This window comes from Papio anubis, chromosome 8, assembly GCF_008728515.1.
Source record: "Papio anubis isolate 15944 chromosome 8, Panubis1.0, whole genome shotgun sequence".
In the NCBI taxonomy this organism is placed as follows: domain Eukaryota; kingdom Metazoa; phylum Chordata; class Mammalia; order Primates; family Cercopithecidae; genus Papio; species Papio anubis.
Window position 1 is genome coordinate 123243956 of NC_044983.1, and position 18422 is coordinate 123262377.

At 48.7% G+C, this 18422-nt stretch overlaps 1 long non-coding RNA gene across 1 annotated transcript in view; it reads left to right on the forward strand.

The window, feature by feature from the left end:
- The first annotated feature begins 5848 nt into the window (after positions 1-5848).
- The window catches only part of LOC101002034, a 324709-nt gene continuing 312135 nt past the window's right edge, over positions 5849-18422 (forward strand). Inside the window, exon 1 of the long non-coding RNA XR_004185934.1 lies at positions 5849-6652. This is a non-coding gene — a long non-coding RNA (uncharacterized LOC101002034). The remainder of the gene's footprint in view (positions 6653-18422) is intronic.

Sequence of the window (18422 nt, forward strand, 5' to 3'; positions counted from 1 at the left end):
GTTCTTCCCTCTCCTGGCATTGCCTGGCACATAGAAGAAGTTTCATAAATATTGGTCAAATGAGTAAATTAAACACAAAGGATATTAAATCATTTGTGTTTTCTTTTGTGAGTTGAAACCATCTTCAAATGAATCTTCAAAGTGCTCTGATTCGTATGGTGGACTGGGATGAAGTTAAACTCTGGATTGAGAAGAGAGGAAATGAGAATTAAGGAAATAAAGAGAATGGAGTTGAATGTTCAGAATCTTTGGAGTGCTGTCAGGGATCCATGATTCTGAATTCGGTTATCATATTCGGTGTGAGAAATCTCCAAAGATTCAAAGTTGTCACCAGAAAGGTGGTCTTAGGCTAGGTGCGGTGGCTCACACCTACAATCACAACACTTTGGGAGGCTGAGGCGGCTGGATCATTTGAGGTCAGGAGTTTAAGACCAGCCAGTCCAACATGGTGAAATACAGCATGGTGTATTTCATGTCTCTACTAGAAATACAAAAATTAGCCGGGCGTGGTGGCGGGCGCCTGTAATCCCAGCTACTAGGAAGGCTGAGGCAGGAGAATCAACTTGAACCTGGGAGGCGGAGGTTGCGGTGAGCGGATATTGTGCCACTGCACTTCAGCCTGGGTGACAGAGTGAGACTCTGTCTCAAATAAATAAATAAAAATAAAAGTTGGTCTTGAGGTTTCAGTTTGGGCGTAGGTTACCTTCTGCAGAATGCGTGTGAGTGATATGGAGACAAGTTTTAACACGGGTGCTTTTTGAAAACAGGCATCTTAAACATTGGCCAAAAGGCCGGATGTCAAAGTGGACTTTCTATTTTTGATGGAAAATTTCAAGCCTGTATTCTCTAAAGGAACGATTATTGTACAAGGATTTCCGGAACTGCAACTGCCCAATAGATGGTGGTCATTATGGTAGTTTTCTATGAAATCTACTAATGTACAGTAAGCAGTACTGTGACTTTGAGTCACCACTTGGTTTCTTTTTTATTGTTTTTCTCTTGTGACTACACTTGAAGGTTTTTTATTTTTTTTATTTTTGAGACAGAGTCTTGCTTAGGCTGGAGAATAGTGGTGCTATCATAGCTCCTTGTAACCTTGAGCTCCTGGGCTCAAATGATTCTCCTCTCTCAGCCTCCTGAATAGCTGGGACTTTAAGTGTGTGCTACCACGCTTGACTAATTTGTTTACTTTTTGTAGAGACAGGGTCTTTTTTTTTTTCTTTTTTCTTTTTTGAGATGGAGTCTCCCACTGTCTACTGGGCTGGAGTGCAGTGGCACGATCATGGTTCACTGCAACCTCTGCCTCCTGGCTTCAAGCGATTCTCCTGCCCCAGCCTCCCAAGTAGCTGGGTTTACAGGCACCCACCACCACGCCCAGCTAACTTTTTGTATTTTTAGTAGAGACAGGGTTCCACTATGTTGGCCAGGCTGGTCTCAAACTCCTGACCTCGTGATCTGCCTGACTCGGCCTCCCAAAGTGCTGGGATTACAGGCATGAACCACCATGCCCAGCTGAGACAGGGTCTTGCTATGTTGCCCATGCTGGTCTTCAACTCCAGAGCTCGAGTGATTCTCCCACCTTCGCTTCCTCAAGTACTGGGATGACCAGCATAAGCCACCACACCCAGCCTGAAGGCTCGTTTGTAATGGCACTCTCAAGTGAGATAAATTGAGTATTTTCTTCCTCACAACCTTCTTATGCTTGTCTGTAGTTGGCTTTCTCATTTTGGACAATTTTGATTGTTGGCTTGGCTATTCAACTGCCTGCGTTCTTGTATTCTTGTATACAGAACAACCAGTTGTGGGCTTCTTATATTGTGAGGCAGGTGAAGAAAGACTAGGAACAGTGTATTTGGGTGCCCACCTCATGCCGGGCATGACCTTTTATTGAGGAACAACTGGTAGATGAAGCAACTTGCTCATGCCATGCTGTGGCCAAGTCCAAACTTGAACTCTGGTCTCTGTTTTTAGAGCTTGCTTCGTTCCTACCACCCTAGATTGCTCCTCCTAAATCATTAAGTGGCAAACATGGCACAGACAGTAACCTCACATAAGAAGCTGTGAGGTTGGGACAGAAATATCCGCTGCTGGCCTGCGAACTATTCACACAGGTCTGACTCCCCGCCAGGGTCCTGGCTGCCCTGGTCCTGTGGAATGCCATCATGGCTTCTGTCTAAACCGAGCAGGGCCGGGGCCATGCTGAATTTGGAGACATCTGTGCAGGAGTCAGATTTGGGCTTTAGAGTCACCTGGGGTTGAACCTCGGGCCTGCTATTTATTGAATCTGTCCTGGCCTCAATCGTCTTGTCTGTGAAATAGGGATGATACCATCTAGGTCAAAGGTAGCTGCACCAGATTCTCATGCAGGGAGGCCCTTGGCCTCATTTGTTTCTTTGTCTCTACAAGCAGAGAGGCTGAGTCACACAGCTCCTGAGGGGAGATCACTTTCTCTTCCCTCCTTTCGTGTGTCATCTCCGCCTCCTTAAGCTTGTATTATCTGGGTGTGGTGAGCCTCAGGAATAATGCTGTGACATCAAGCCTCTTGAACACCTCCTTTCACACGGGCCCCGTGACTGGCTGCGGCTGCCAGTGGTGACGAGAACTGATGATGCTCCAGGGCTACCGGGAACGGTGTGTGTGCTTCTGGGCAGGGCCACTTCCTAGAACCACCAGGCTGCTCTGTGAAGAGAACCGGCTCCCAGTGAGCTCCAGGAGGCAAGGAGCAGGTTCTGGAGGTGGAGGTGCTGGCACAGGAGGCTGGGCTCCTGGCAGAATAGGCTTCTAGCTCTGGGCGCTGGGGTGCGGTGTGGGACCAGCCACAGGCTGCTCCTCTGCCAGGAACCACCAGAACCAAAGTCTTCTTGAAGACTTCAAGACTTGAAGACTTCAGAAGGCAAGGACAGAGCTGAGAATTCCAGAGAGGAGCATTTGGAGGAGAAGTATTTCTCAGAGCTTCGGAACTCAGGGAGTACCATGGGAGAGATTCACCAGGTTGATGCTTGCTGACAGACAGCCCTATAGAGAAGACAAGGCAGCCAGGCACACGCCTGTAATCCCGACACTTTGGGAGGCTGAGGTGGGCAGATCATGAGGTCAGGAGTTCAAGACCAGCCAGGTCAACATGGTGAAATCCCGTCTCTACTAAAAATACAAAAAAAATTAGCTGGGCGTGGTGGTGTGTGCCGGTAATCCCAGCTACTCGGGAGACTGAGGTAGAAGAATCGCTTGAACCCAGGAGGTGGAGATTGTAGTAAACCGAGATCACCCCACTGCACTCCAGCCTGGGTGACAGAGCAAGACTCAATCTCAAAAAAAGAAGACAAGGCGACAACTGTGAGCTTTCTGTCTCCTGGCCAGGTGGCCATTTCTCTCCCTCCTACCTGGTGACCTTCTCAAGGGCAAGGGGCTCCTTGAAGAGTGTCTTTCACATTGAAACATGCCCAGAATGGTGGTTTATGATCCACGGTAGAGGTGTGACCTTGGGATGCCACTGCGGACGTGTCCCCAGCCTCCCTCCTCCTTGGTGTACTGATACTGTGTTGCCTGGGACCCTATTACCTCACCTCTTCCTGATGATTTCACCTCAATATCCCCTTTCTCCTGTGCTTCTGTTTTTCCTTCTACCCGTCCATGTTTTTTTCTTCCAACCATTCTTCTATATTTTATTCTACCCAGCCACCCTTTCATCTAATTAGCCTTCTACCTAGTCAGGCTTCCAACTAACTATCCTTTTTTTTTTTCCTTTGAGACAGAGTTTCAAGTGGCACCATTGGGCCACTTGTTTCTGATGGGAGCCACTTCCCAAACAGGTCAATGACTAGGACTTTGGACAAAAGCATGGGTGCAGGCCAGGCGCGGTGGCTTACACCTGTAATCCCAGCACTTTGGGAGGCTGAGGCAGGTGAATCACCTGAGGTCACGAGTTCGAGACCAGCCTGGCCAACATGGCATAACTCTGCCTCTACTAAAAATTGAGCAAATATAGATTACCCATAATTATCACCCATCATTCTGACACTTAGCAATAGTCACCCTTAGCATCCCGTTGTCTTGCTTCTAGATGGTTTTGTTCTCGATTTTTTTTTTTAACTTAACATTATATTATGACCGTCTCTCTTATGTCTTTTAAAGTTTTAAAAACTTATTTTGAGTATCTTTTCCATATTTCATTATGTACCTGTACAGGAAAGGTACTCCATAACTAGGTTTTTCTTCTCTGTAAAATGGGGAAAATAAGAACCCCTTCTACATGGGGTTGTTGTGAGGATGAGGTGAAGAAAGTTGTCAAAGTCCCTCACCTAGTACCAGGCACAGAGCAGGTACTGGGCACATGCTGCCTGCTACTGGTATTATTATCACTGTCATTGATAATCATCAGCCAAGTCAGTCCTGCGGGGCTTTCAGATTTCCTCTGCTTTTACCTGTTGCAAGGTATAAACCTTTTCATGTGTCTCTGATTGTTTTCTTGGCAGAGCCACCCACACCCCAGGAATTTAATAGGGTCTTGATGCATTCCCAGCTTGCTGTTGAGGAATGTTTAACCAGTCACTACTCCACAGGCAATGTTAGGGGTTGCTGAGGCAGCCTCCAATAGTGTGAGCTTTCTAATTACTGCAGCAAAGTCTTTTAAAAAATTATTAACTTTTCTGGCTGGGCCCGGTGGCTCACGCCTGTAATCCCAGCACTTTGGGAGGCTGAGATGGGTGGATCACTTCAGGTCAGGAGTTCAAGACCAGCCTGACCAACATGGGGAAACTCCATCTTTATTAAAAATACAAAGATTAGCCAGGCATGGTGACAGGCACCTGTAATCCCAGCTACTCAGGAGGCTGAGGCAGGAGAATTGCTTGAACCCAGGAGACAGAGGTTGCAGTGAGCAAAGATCACACCACTGCACTCCAGCCTGAAAGACACAGCCAGACTCCATCTCAAAAAAAAAAAAAAAAAAATTAACTTTTAATTTTTATTTTTTAGAGACAGGGTCTCGCTTTTTCACCCAGGCTGGATTGCAGTGGTATGTTCATAGCTCAGTTCATAGTTCATAGCTTAGACCTCCTGGTCTAAGCTCAAGAGATTCTCCCACCTCAGCCTCCCACAGGTGCACACCACTGTGCCCAGCTAATTTTAAAATATTTTTTGTACACACGAAGTCTCACTATGTTACCAGGCTGGTCTCAAACTCCTGGCCTCAGGCAGTCCCTGCTGTCCCAGACTCCCTAAATGCTGGAATTATGGATTGAGCCACTGTGCCCGGCCTGCAGCAAACTCTTAAAACATGAGGGGAACTATCTTGTTATAAAGTTGCTTTTCTTTTGACTACTGGTGTGGTTGGCCAGCTTTTCATGTTTATGTCTTATTTGTGGTTGTTAACTGGTCATTTCCTTTGGGGTGTTAGCAATTTTTTTCTCATTGATTTGTAAGATCTGTCTTGATTAACTTGTGAATTTTGCAGATGGTGGAACTGGGGTGCCCCACAGTAAGTCCCCTTTGTTAGGCATCCGGTCCTTGGAATCGAGGCCTCCATTTCTATGGGGGACATTTCTTTACAAATCTGCATCTGATTGTGATACCAAACCATGCTTTGCAAGAGAATACAAGGGTCTGCCCCATTAATCTGGGCAGTTGCCAGTTTTATTTATTTATTTATTTATTTTTTTGAGACAGTGTCTTGCTCTGTCACCCAGGCTGGAGTGCAGTGGCAGGGTCTTGGCTCACTGCAACCTCTACCTCTTGGCTTAAAGCAATTATCCTGCTTCAGCCTCCCGAGTTGCGGGGATTATAGGTGTCCGCCACTGTGCCGGCTAATTTTTTGCATTTTTAGTAGAGATGAGGTTTCACTATGTTGGCCAGGCTGGTCTCGAACGCCTAACCTCATGATCTTTCTGCCTTGGCCTCCCAAAGTGCTGGGATTACAGGCATGAGCCACCGTGCCCGGCCAGTTGCCTGTTTTAAACGTTCTCAGATGAGTGGCATTTGCCAAGGAACTTCTCTCTTCCCCTCTGTCTTCATAAACAAAAATTCCTACAAACTTCAGGTGTCAGTGTAAAAGTCATCTCTTCTGGGAGCCCCACCTTAAACCCCTAAATTAGCTGTTGGGGTTGGGGGTGGACTTCTCCTTTGTCGCACCAATTGCAATTTCTTACTTAGGTGTGTGCTTGTGTGAATATTTGTGTAATGTCAGCTTCTCTACTAAGGACAGTGATCAAGTCTCTTTTATCATTTGGTATGTGTTGTCGCAGCCCTTAGCACAGTGCTGGCTTGGAAGCCAAAGCCCAGAGGAGTAGAATGACTTGCCTGAGGCCCCCCAGCTTGGACCTGGTAGATCTGGGACCTGGCATCTGGTCCCACCTTCAAGCTGGATCCCCCAGGACCCTGTGTACCTGTGGCCAGGGCTTTGCTCTGGTGCCTGAGTGAGAGCTGTAAGAGTTGCTGAGGTGCCAGGCCTTTGCCCCTGTGCCTGCTGGCGTCACTGATTCCAGGTTATTTTGGCTCAGCGCGGATGGAGTGAGATGTAGGGGAAAGGTTGGGACTGGCTTCCAGGTGATTGGCACATTCTTGCCCTAAACTCTGAATAGCTTTCCTGGGCCTGCCATCCTAGGGGAAAGAAGCCTCTTTCCTCACAAGCTGAAGCTTGAAACCAACCAAGCTCCAGGTTGGAGAAGCTGCAGGTGGGGTGTGGTTTGCAGTGGGGGTGGGGCAGGAAAGAAAGGTTCCATGAGGGGAGGGGGTCAGGTCAATTCAGTGTGGGTTGGAATGCTGGGTTCCTGGGTGGGCAGGGATGAAGGAGACCTGGGGGAGGGGAGAGAGCCTGCTAGCTGGAAGTGGGGCCCCGCCAGTCCCCCACTGCATGAGTTTAGGCATGCTTCCAACCTCTGGGAGCCTCAGCCTCCTGTACGTGAAATGGAGCTAATGAGGCCTGCTGTCAGGGTTTGTGGGCAAGATTCAGTCACTGGATGCCTGCCCTTGGCAAGCATTCAATAAATTTTGATTTCTCTCTTCCCCCCACCCCCACTCCTTCTTTTATTCTTTTCCTGTTGCTTTTCACACGGACATGTGTTGAATGTGGCAGGATATTTCTTTTTCTTTTCTTTTCTTTTTTTTTTTTTGAGACAGAGCCTCGCCACCCAGGCTGGAGTGCAGTGGTGCGATCTCGGCTCACTGCAAGCTCCGCCTCCCAGGTTCACACCATTCTCCTGCCTCAGCCTCCGGCGTAGCTGGGACTCAGGCACCTGCCACCATGCCAGGACAATTTTTTTGTATTTTTAGTAGGGACGGAGTTTCACCGTGTTAGCTGGGATGGTCTCGATCTCCTGACTTCGTGATCCGCCTACCTTGGCTTCCCAAAGTGCTGGGATTACAGGTGTGAGCCACCACACCCAGCCAGAGTATTTCTAACAGAGAGAAATTCTCATTGGAGGCAGTGGGAACTAGAGATAGAGGTCCTCTTGCCCACCAAAGCACCAGATGGAGGTGGCAGAGGCCATCTTGTCTTGTCCTAGAGGGACCTGGCTAAGAGGATCTAAGCCCAGAAATAGTCTGAGTGCTTGAGATTCATATGGGGCTGTAGACGGCAGGTCTGCTTGAACACCAGTGTTCCAATCCCTTATCTCATTCTTAGAGCTGTGTGGCCCTGGGTGAGTCTCTTGTCACTATTTCTTCATCCTGAAGTGGGCACCAGATTACGGCACCTCAATTTGGAAGAGGATTCTCAGGATGGTGAGGTGGTTGAAGTCATCCAGGGGTCACTGGAATCAGGATGGTCCTGCCTTTTTCATAAGCGCAAGGTGGTAGGCGCCAATCTAGGGGCTTTGCAGATATTGAACAGCAGACTGAGGATGAGGTAAACCTGGGTGTGGCAGACAGAATTAAGCTTCCCCCAAAGAGGTTCACACCCTGATCTCTGGAACATGTGGATGTCATATGCCATACAGAGAAGGGAAATTAAAGTCACAGGTGGAATTAAAGCTGACCTCAAAAGAGGGAGATTCTTTTAGATTATCCAGAGGGCCCAGTGTCTCACAGGGGGTCTTACAAGTGGGTGAGAGAGGCAGTAGAAGGGGTTAGAAAGATGCAAGGTAACAAGTAACATTGCTGGCTTTGAAGATGGGGGAAGGAGCCATGAGACAAGGGATAAAAACAGTCGGCCAGGCGCAGTGGCTCACGCCTGTAATCCCAGCACTTTGGGAGGCCGAGGCGGGCGGATCACGAGGTCAGGAGATCGAGACCATCCTGGCTAACACGGTGAAACCCCGTCTCTACTAAAAATACAAAAATTAGCTGGGTGCGGTGGCGGGCGCCTGTAGTCCCAGCTACATGGGACGCCGAGGCAGGAGAATGGCGTGAACCCGGGAGGCAGAGCTTGCAGTGAGTGGAGATCACGCCACTGCACTCCAGCCTGGGCGACAGAGCGAGACTCCGTCTCAAAAACAAAAACAAAAACAAAAACAAAAAAACAATCCCTAGAAGTTGGAAAAGGCAAGGAAATAGGAACTCCCCCAGAGCCTCCGGGAAGGAACACGGTCCTGCTAACACTCGGTGAGATCCATTTTGAACTTTGCATGTTCAGAACTGTATCATAATAAATGTGGGTGGATTTCAGCCGCTGAGTTTGTAGTAGTTTGTTCCGGCAGCCCTAGGAAGTGAATGGGATGGATGCGACATCTGATGGCCAGCCTGGCGTCCGGCCTGTGGGGAGTGGGAGCTGAGGGCAGTCCAAGGGAAATGTCCTCTGAGTGTGGCACTGGCAGGCAAACCCTTATTTGGGTGTGATCATCAGTGATTTGGGCCACTGAAGCTGCCTGGTGACCTGGCAGGAATGGTTTAAGTAGGCAGGGTTTGCAGATCAGCGAGATAAAGGGGCTTGCATAAATGTCACACGCCCATGGCCTCTCCCTCTGACAGCCCAGCCCTGCCTCAGGCTGCCTGGCCAGGATGGCGTGATGGTGCATTAGGGATCCCTTCCCCCTCCTGCCCTGCTGTTGGAATTGTTGGTCTCTTGGCGTTCTCAGGAGCCCTTTACAAGTACCCGTAGGCCCCAGACAACCTACTCTTCCAGCTCATCATACCTGCGGGCTATGCCCCTGCTCTGGGCCCAGCACCTTTGTGGCTTTTCGTGACACGTATCCCAACTCCTGCTGATGGGACCCTCGTGAGCTGTCTGTGTAGGGAGCATGGCTCCCCCTGGGTCTTCTTTCCTGCCCCTGACCCACAGGAATAGGATGTGGCAGAGGGGGGCTGGATGACAGAGATGCTGGTACTCTCTGAGCTGAGGCCCACTGCTGACCTGCTGGGGGCTTGTGCCGCTCTTGGATCATAGGCACTGGGACGTCCTGCCTTCTCTCAGCGTCCCCTCCCACTCCCTCTCCTTCAGCATCAGAAGAATGAAGGAGGCCTGGAGGAGTAGCTCCTATCTAATAGAGACAGGAGTGGGCTGGGTGAGCATGGGGTGGTCGCAGGGGGAAGGGGATAGGGGATGGAGAGAGGAACCTGCTCTCTGGTGGGTTCCAGGATGGTGGCAGAGCAGTGGCAGAGGCAGTGCAGAGACCTTAGTTTGTGCTGGAGGCTCAGTTAATCACTGGTGAAGGCAGGCATCACTGCAGGAGACCAGACTGTTATGTATTGTCTGTGCATTCATATTAGTACACAGGGAAGATCTTGGGCTCCAAGACCTAGGCAGATCTGCCTCCCGTCCACCCACCCTCTGCAGATGCTACATATTATGCCGGGTAAACATGCCATCAGGGAGCCTTGGGCCGTGTTAGAGGAAGGCTCCTTGTGCCTGTGAGGAGTTTGCACTAATGCTATGTGTGTTTGTGTGTAAGGCTTGCATTCACTGATTCACTGTAGAGGATGACTTGAAACCCAAGTCATCAGCTGAGCAGTGCATGGGCTGCTCGCCTGAATGGTGAAGCTCTATGAAGTGGTTTCCAGCTAGGGCCTGGCTTAGCTGGCCTCAGATGCCCTTCTCAGTTCTGCTCAAGACCTGCCTGCGGCCTTCCTCGGGCTTGCTTGCCCAGAATGCTAGGAATGGCCGGGGATGCTGCCCGGGCATGTGCTTGGCCTCAGTCAAGGTCAGTTTATCAGGGAGGAAGAAGGGGGAGGGGCACACTTGCCTGGGAGGATGGAGGAGGAGGGGTCCAAGCCACCGCAGCCTGGCAGTCCTTTTTTGTGCAAACGAGACCCATCAGCTCCTCTGCCTGGAACACCCCCATTTACTCCTCCGCAGTTAGAGGGGTGGGAGGTGAGGAATTTTGTCGGGGGAATTATCCCTGATCTTGATGTGCACATTCCTTGGCAGTATCCCGGGCTTGGCCAGTTTGCTGACACCTGGCTGGAATAACAATGAGGGATGCTTCTGGAGGATGCTCTGCTGAACCAGCACTTACTCCCTGCTTTTCCATCCTCACTCTGCCTTCCTTTCTGACAAAGGCCAGGCTATTGGGATGATAATGCCCTCTGGGCTGGCCTTGGTTGAAGGTGAAAAATGAACTTCAAGGACAGCCCCTGTGGCTGTGCAGTCTCATTTTTTATGCAGATATGTTGGGGGATGCAGAGACATGGTGGCGGGTGGGGTGGGGAGAAGGGGACTGGGAAATCTGAGACCTGAAGCTAAGATCCGAGATGTCATCCTTTATGGAGCATCTCCGGATGAAACTGTCCCAGAGGCCCTAGGTCACTCACCCTCTGCCCCCTAATGAAATCACTGTTGTTGCTTCCTGCTGAATCTGAAGTATGCCTTCACGGAAGGCAGGACGTCCATCTCAACTATTATCAAAGGAAAACATAACAAGAGGCAACAGCACAGCCCCCGGGGCGTGAGGTTCCTTCCTCCGTGATCCCTCTGTCCTTGTCTGCCAGTGTTTTTTTCCTTGACTTTTAAAATAATCTTTTTCTTATTATGAAATAGATATTTATTTTGCTTAACAAAGAATTGTAGAGCTCTTCTGGAAACTAGTTAACCCTTCTAAGTCCTTTGCAAATATTAACTCATTTAATACAATCCTAGAGCAGTTCTGCGAGGTGGTGGGAAGACAGAGAGGTTAGGGTCCACCTTAGCGTTAGCTCTCTGAGCTATAAGGCCTCAGGGTCTGTGGCATTCCCTACTCCCTGAAAAGAAGGGAATGTATGTATGTATGTATGTATGTATGTTTGTATGTATCTATTTTGAGACAGAGTCACCCAGGCTGGAGTGCAATGGTGTAATCTCTGCTCACTGCAGTCTCCGCCTCCCAGGTTCAAGTGATTCTCCTGCCTCAGCCTCCTGAGTAGCTGGGATTACAGGCATGCAACACCATGCCCGGCTAATTTTTGTATTTTTAGTAGAGATGGAGTTTCATCGTGTTGCCCAGGCTGGTCTTGAACTCGTGACCTCAGGTGATCCACCCACCTCCTACTCCCAAAGTGCTGGGATTACAGGTGTGAGCCACCACACTCGGCCTATCCTTTATTACTATTATTATTATTATTCTTATTGTTATTTTTTTTGAGACAGAGTCTTGCTCTGTCACCCAGGCTGGAGTCCAGTGGCTGGATCTCAGCTCACTGCAAGCTCCGCCTCCCGGGTTCACGCCATTCTCCTGCCTCAGCCTCCCGAGTAGCTGGGACTACAGGCGCCCGCCACCTCGTCCGGCTAGTTTTTTTGTATTTTTTTTAGTAGAGACGGGGTTTCACCATATTAGCCAGGATGGTCTCGATCTCCTGACCTTGTGATCCGCCCGTCTCGGCCTCCCAAAGTGCTGGGATTACAGGCTTGAGCCACCGCGCCTGGCCAATTATTAAAAAACAAAATGATGCTAATGCTTTCAAGTATGTATTGCAGTCTTATTACTTAGTATGAAGCTTTGCAGTGCTGGACTAATATCACAAGTCGAAGGGACAAAGAAGATGGTAGACAATACCACCATTTCCCATTAGGCTTTTCCCCTCCTCTTGTTTTTCTGAGACCTTAAGGGCCTGGTTGTTTCTTCTGTTCCCTACTACTTCATGACCTCCAAGCTTGAGAATGTTTGTCATTTACAAATTTTACCTTATACTAGAAGAACATAGTAAACAATTGTACTGGATTGAGTAGTATCTCCCCAAAATTCATGCCTATATGAACTTCAGAACATGGCATTATTTGGACTTAGGGTTTTTGTTTTTGTTTTGAGATGGAGTCTCACTCTGTCACTCAGGAAGGAGTGCAGTGGCGTGATCTCGGCTCACTGCAACCTCTGCCTCCTGGGTTCAAGCTTTTCTGCTGCCTCAGCCGTCTGAGTAGTTGAGATTACCGGCACCCACCACCACATGTCACTAATTTTTGTACGTTTAGTAGAGACGGGGATTTCACCATGTTGGCCAAGCTGATCTCGAACTCCTGACCTTCAGTGATCCTCCTGTCTCAGCCTCCCAAAGTGTTGGGGTTACAGGCACGAGCCACTGCGCTTGGCAGACATAGGGTTTTTTTTAGAGGTCATTACTTAAGATGATATCATATTGGATTAGGGTGGGGGCTAAAGCCAGTGACCAGTGTCCATAGAGGAGAAGAGAGGAACATAGGGAAGAAGGATTTGTAGAGATACAGGGAAAAGGCCATGTGACCACAGAGGCAGAGATTAGAGTGACGCAGCTACAAGCCAAGGAGCTCCAGGGATTGCAGGAAGCCACTAGATGCCAGAAAGAGGCAAGGACGGATTCTTTCACAGAGCCTTCAGAGGGAGCGCAGTCCCGCTGACACCTTGATCTTGGACATCTAGTTCCCAGAACTGTGAGGGAATGCATTTCTGCTGATGTAAGCACCCAGTTTCTAGCAATTTGTTATGGCTGCCCTCAGAAACTAAGACAGTGGCCAACACAGAACCAAATGCCCTTTGGGGATTGAGGGAAGTGGAGCGGGAGAATGAGTGGCGCTCCCTCCCTTTACATAGGACTACTTGGTAAATATTTACTGAATGAAGGAAAGATGAAGTATCTGTAGAACTGGCCATTTCATTCTGCATTCAGAGCTCTGGGAGCTCTTGAAATGTCTAGACAAACATCCTCTTTAGCTAGAGGAAGCTTCTTCTCCCACTTACTAGCTATGAGATCTTGGGCAGATGGCTTAACATTTCTGGGCCTCAGTGACCTTACTTGCAAAGTTGTCTGGGTCAAGGCAATGATTAAATGCGATGATGCATGTAAAACCCCAGCATGCATCCTGAAAATGTGAGCCCTTATTCATATTGTTTGCCTAAGCGATGAGTAGTGTTGCTGAATATGCCCTGTGTCCTGTTAACTCTGTGATGGCCACAGCAATGGCTCCCTTCTGCCTCCTCCTCCTCCTCTCTGTCCAGTGACTAGGGAGGGCAGGAAGTTCAGAGGGTGAAATGCTGAATTAATTCCTGTCCTCCTGGACTATATTCTGGATCACCTTGTGGGTGGGTTGACAACCATGCCCCTTCTGCCTCCTCTGCAAGGAAAAAGTAAAGACAGAGAGCAAATCTAAAACACGCAATGCGGAGGAATGGTTACTGCCGGCTGTGTGCCTCTCCAGGGAGCACCAGGAGGGGCCGCGTGGGACAGGGGCACTGCGTATAAGTAACGCTCCTCCATGTTTTGGTCTGGAGTTAGCACATGTAACTGCCTTTTTGCTGATGCGATGCCCAGGAGCCCTCTCAGGGGATGGTAAATCTCAGAATATGTGTGTTTTACTCATGGGAATGCAGGGGAGTGGATATGAAAACTTTCATATCAAATAGACATTAGCAAGGAGAGGGATGCTTCACATTTGAGATTTGTGTGATGTCGGCACAGCTGACTAGGTCTTTGCAAGTTCTGCTGCTGGTGAAGGGATGCGCTGAACTCCTGGCATCCAGGGGCCCTCTGCTTGTCTGTCCTTAGGCAGTGTCCACCAGAATCGGGTAAAGTGTGTGACTGCCTGTCAGTGTAGGGCATGACATCAACTGTGAGGAGAGGAAATCAAGATACAGCTCTTTGGTGGTATTTTTTGACCCATATCCAGCAACTGTTCCCACACCCAGAGAGGAATATCTGCAAGTTCTAGTGCCAGATGCTGATTCAAAAACAAAACCCAGCAAAGCATCTGTACTTTCTTTTCTGATTGTATTAGAAGTACAGCCAACAATAATATATTGTACATTTAAAAATAACTGGCTGAGTGCAGTGGCTCACGCCTGTAATCTCAGCACTTTGGGAAGCCAAGGCAGGCAGATCACCTGAGGTCAGGAGTTGGAGACCAACCTGGCCAACATGGTGAAACCCCGTCTCTACTAAAAATACAAAAAAAATTAGCCAGACATGGTGGTGGGTGCCTGTAATCCCATCTATTCTGGAGGCTGAGGCAGGAGAATCGCTTGAAGCCGGGAGGCGGAGGTTGCAGTGAGCCGAGATCGCGCCATTGCACTCCAGCCTGGGCGACAAGAGTGAGACTCTGTCTCACAAAAAACAAACAAACCCCCACCTCCAAAAAAAAAAAAAAACTAAAAAAGGCTGGGTGCAGTGGCTCATGCCTGTAATCCCAGCACTTTGAGAGCCCGAGGCAGGAAGATCACTGAGGTCAGGAGTTCGAGACCAGCCTGGCCAACATGGTGAAACCTTATCTCTACTGAAAATACAAAAATAGCTGGGCTTGGTGGTGGGTGCCTGTGACCCAAGCTACTCCGGAGATTGAGTCGGGAGAATCACTTGAACCCAGGAGGTGGAGGTTGCAGTGAGCTGAGATTGTGCCACTGCACTCCAGCCTGGGTGATAGAGAATCTGTCTCAAATAAATAAATAAGTAAATAAGAGTTTAATCGGATTGTTCGTAACACAAAGAAAGGGTAAATGTTTGAGGTGATGGATGCCCCATTTACCCTGAAGGAATTATTATGCATTGCGTACCTGTATCAAAATATCTCATGTACCCTATAAATATATATGCCTGTGTACCCACAAAAATTAAAAATTATAGACAAAGTTCATTAAAAATAACTTCAAACACTACAGAAATGTTAAAAGTAGAAGTGACCTTTCCGTAGAATGTCATGCCTGTACTTTGGCAGAGAATTTCAATGGAAGCAGCCGGAAAACCCTGGCTTGGAATCTGAGCTTGATTATTTGAGTATTTCAGGTCTCACACGGGGGATAGTCCTGCCACTGTCAAAGGCCATCATGAGAGTTAACAGCAGACTTTTGATGAAATTATGTCCACAGTGGCCCCTGGTCCTTTGTGGGTTCGAGATATAGTCTTTGTCCCCGCACCTGCCCCTTGCTTCAGATCTTGTAGGAATCCGGACACATTAAAGCAAAGTGACGGGACTGCCCTGTCCATTTCCTGATCTGTCGCTGACTGCACCACTGAGCTGCTCTCTCCTCCCCAGTCCCGCGTGGTTCCTCCTGTTTTCCTGCCCTGTCACTTGCTGGTGTTGGCCTGCTCTGGCTGTTCTGCTTGGGGTTAGGTGAGGACATGGGGCAGAAGGCTTCCAGCCTGGAGCGCCTATGGTGTCCCAAGACAAGGGCCTGCCTCTGGCCTCTGGGTGTGTCCTCCTGAGGGTTTTAGAGAAATCCGGGCAGGCTCAGACTGAATGCCTGCTTCTCCTTGAAGCCTTCTGAAGATTCCCATGACATACACCTGATTTACCTTCAGCTCTTTTACCTGCTGGGTAAGCACAGCCCTAGATTACTTGGCATCTAGAATTAACTGAAGGGTAACACTTTCTTAACCTTATTTGGAAAATGAATAGGAAGGAGACCCTTTCTAACTTCTGGAAGCACAAAAGTGTGTTTATCCTTCAGGGGAATTCTTGGCTGCTGAAAAATCATCGTGGCTAGCTTTCACTTTCATGTATTGAGCTACTAGGTAGTAACAATAGTAGCTAATATCTATTGCATTTGTGTGTGTGTGCATGGGAGGGACCTGGCGTGCACTTTACGTGGATTGTCTCATTTTATCCTTCCAGCAGCCCTATGAAGTAAAGGGAGTTGTTAATTTCTGAGGAGGAAGGTGAAACTTAGAAATGTTAAATACCCCTCTTGGTGTACACAGTACGCAATGGAGACAGGGTGCAAATGTGCTATGGAGATTTCAGAGCCTGGGCTTCCCAGAGGAGGCCTTTGCCCCACATAATCTTTGCTCCATTTCTCCACTTTGCTGCCTCTATGAATCAGTGATTCTGTGTTGTCCATTTTTCCTTTGAAATCTTTTGCCATCTCTTCATTAGAAACCATCTCCATCATTCTGACCAAGGACAGTGACTAACATACAATAGGTGTGCAGCAAATGTCTAGTGGTTGCATACCCGGCATGAACATTAATTGAGCACCATTAGCTGCCAAGCAGCCAAACACCCTATATCTGGGAGACATAGAATTTAAGGCTGTGTATTTACTGTCCTCAAGCTGCTCACAGCTTTGTGTAAGAGTCAAGGGAACGTGCAAAGCTTAGGGCAGCTCAATTTGGGGCTAGGGTTATGGAGAAAATACAGCCTGCATGCTTTTAGGACATGCATTTCTGCATCTGGGTTGCAGTGCTAGAGTGAATGACACAGTAGAGGTGACAGGCTTAGGATTTAAATTTGATAATGTCATGATGCCATGGGAGCACGGGGGAAGGAGCAGCAGTGGATTTAGCTGGGAGTCGCAAGGGGGTAATGAGAAGATTGGGAAAGGCTGCACAAGAGGAGGAGAAGGGCTTTGTAGGATGAGTAGAAGTTCACCAAGGCGGGTAACAGTTAGAGGAACAGCAGGTACAGAAGCCCAGAGGAGAATCAGTGAATGACACATCAACCATGTCCAGAGATCAGGGATGGTTGCAGCTGAAGCTAAAACTTTAAGAGCTTGGGCTGTGGATCCTCAATCTCAGTTCATCTTATTCCCACCCATACGACTGGTGCTATGGTTTTGTCACCTGTGACACAAGTATGGGACTGATAACTTCCTAGTAGGGGTGTTGAGAGTCTGAGCCACACTAAAATTCTTGGTGTGCAGTGTCTCTGATCTGAAATGTGCACCGTGAATGTTAGCGGTGGGTATTACATTTGGCCTGATTGTGAAGCAGGTTTGAGACAGAAGTGAGGCAGTTCAATTCGTTGTGTGATCCTCTTCTTCCCCCAAAGGAGGTTTTCATCATCTTTATGGCTTTTGCCCATCCTTCCCTTCCTTCACATCCCTGGTGGTACCCTTCCCACCTGCAAGAAGCCTACTGATCTTTTACCTTTGACCTGCCACCTGGCCCTTCCCTCGCCCTGCAGTCTTGGTTGGCCTCCAGGTGTGTGTGTGTGTGAGACCCTGGGCTGCACTGTGCCTGCTGGAGCAGGTGCTGTTGCTCTGTCACCATGCGTACTTCTTTGGATGTGACCCCTTGGGTGCCTGTATATTTATAGTAGAGGAACGTCCTCCACTATCATGGTGCGAAGTGTCGTTGCTAGTTGCACTCAGTTTTCTACGGTGTTTGGGGGAGAAATTGGGGTGCTGGATTTTGGTCTTAACTCTTTCCCACCTTAGCCAGTGACTGTGGAAAGTTGCACATCATCCCTTCCCTCACAGCTGAGGTCTGTTCTTCCTCTCAGTGTTACGGTTTGTGAGAGCCAGGAGGGTGCTCAGAGGTGGCCTGCTTTCTGGAGCCATAGCAAGAGGGGAGAGGTGTGTGTCCTCTGTCTCTCTCTCTCTCTCTCTCTGTCTTCTTTCTCCCTCTCCCTTTTTCACGTGTTGTTTTCTAATTATAAGAGGAATACTTCATCACTAGACATATTTCAAGCCTCCGTTCCTCGTCTATGAAATAGCATAGTAAAGGACTGAAGGATTTAAAGGGATGTGGCCAAGTGTGCAAAGTCATATGTGCTCAATAATTTATTTTCCTTGTTTTCTTTTCCATTTCCTTCTTCTCCTCTAAGCTGTTCCACATCTCCATGATATACAGTATGCTCCTTTCCTTATTTTCCTTTCTCTGAGACAAAGGGAAGTTCCTAGTTCTGCTATTTCCTAGTTCAGTGACCTTGGACAAGGCACCCTGGGGAGACTTAGCTGCTCATATGCACAGGCTTCTAGCAACTGCTTCCAAGGGGAGGATGGAGAGGAAGGGAGACCCTGGGTGTTTGGATCTGGCCTGTGCTCAGCACAGAATGGAGCTCAGTAAGGGCAGGTCGTGGGCTCCTGCTACTCCCTTTTAGCAGCCATCACTCATATTCTCATTTTTATCTCCAAGGCCTCATGCTGGAAAGAGAGATCGATTTGCTGTCTGAGCAGTAAGTCCTCTGAAACAGGGTTTCTCTGGGGAGTTCTGGGGCATCCCTGCCTCACCTGGGGGACCTGGCAAATAGGCAGCCTCCCCGCTGCCCCCAGCCAGGTTTACTGAGCAGTTACAGGGGTGGATCTGCACTGTAGCAAGCCCGCAGGTGGTGCTTAGGCACACTCAGGTTTGAGAGCCACTGGCCTAGAGGGGAGGACTGGGGCCAGTACTGTGACTTG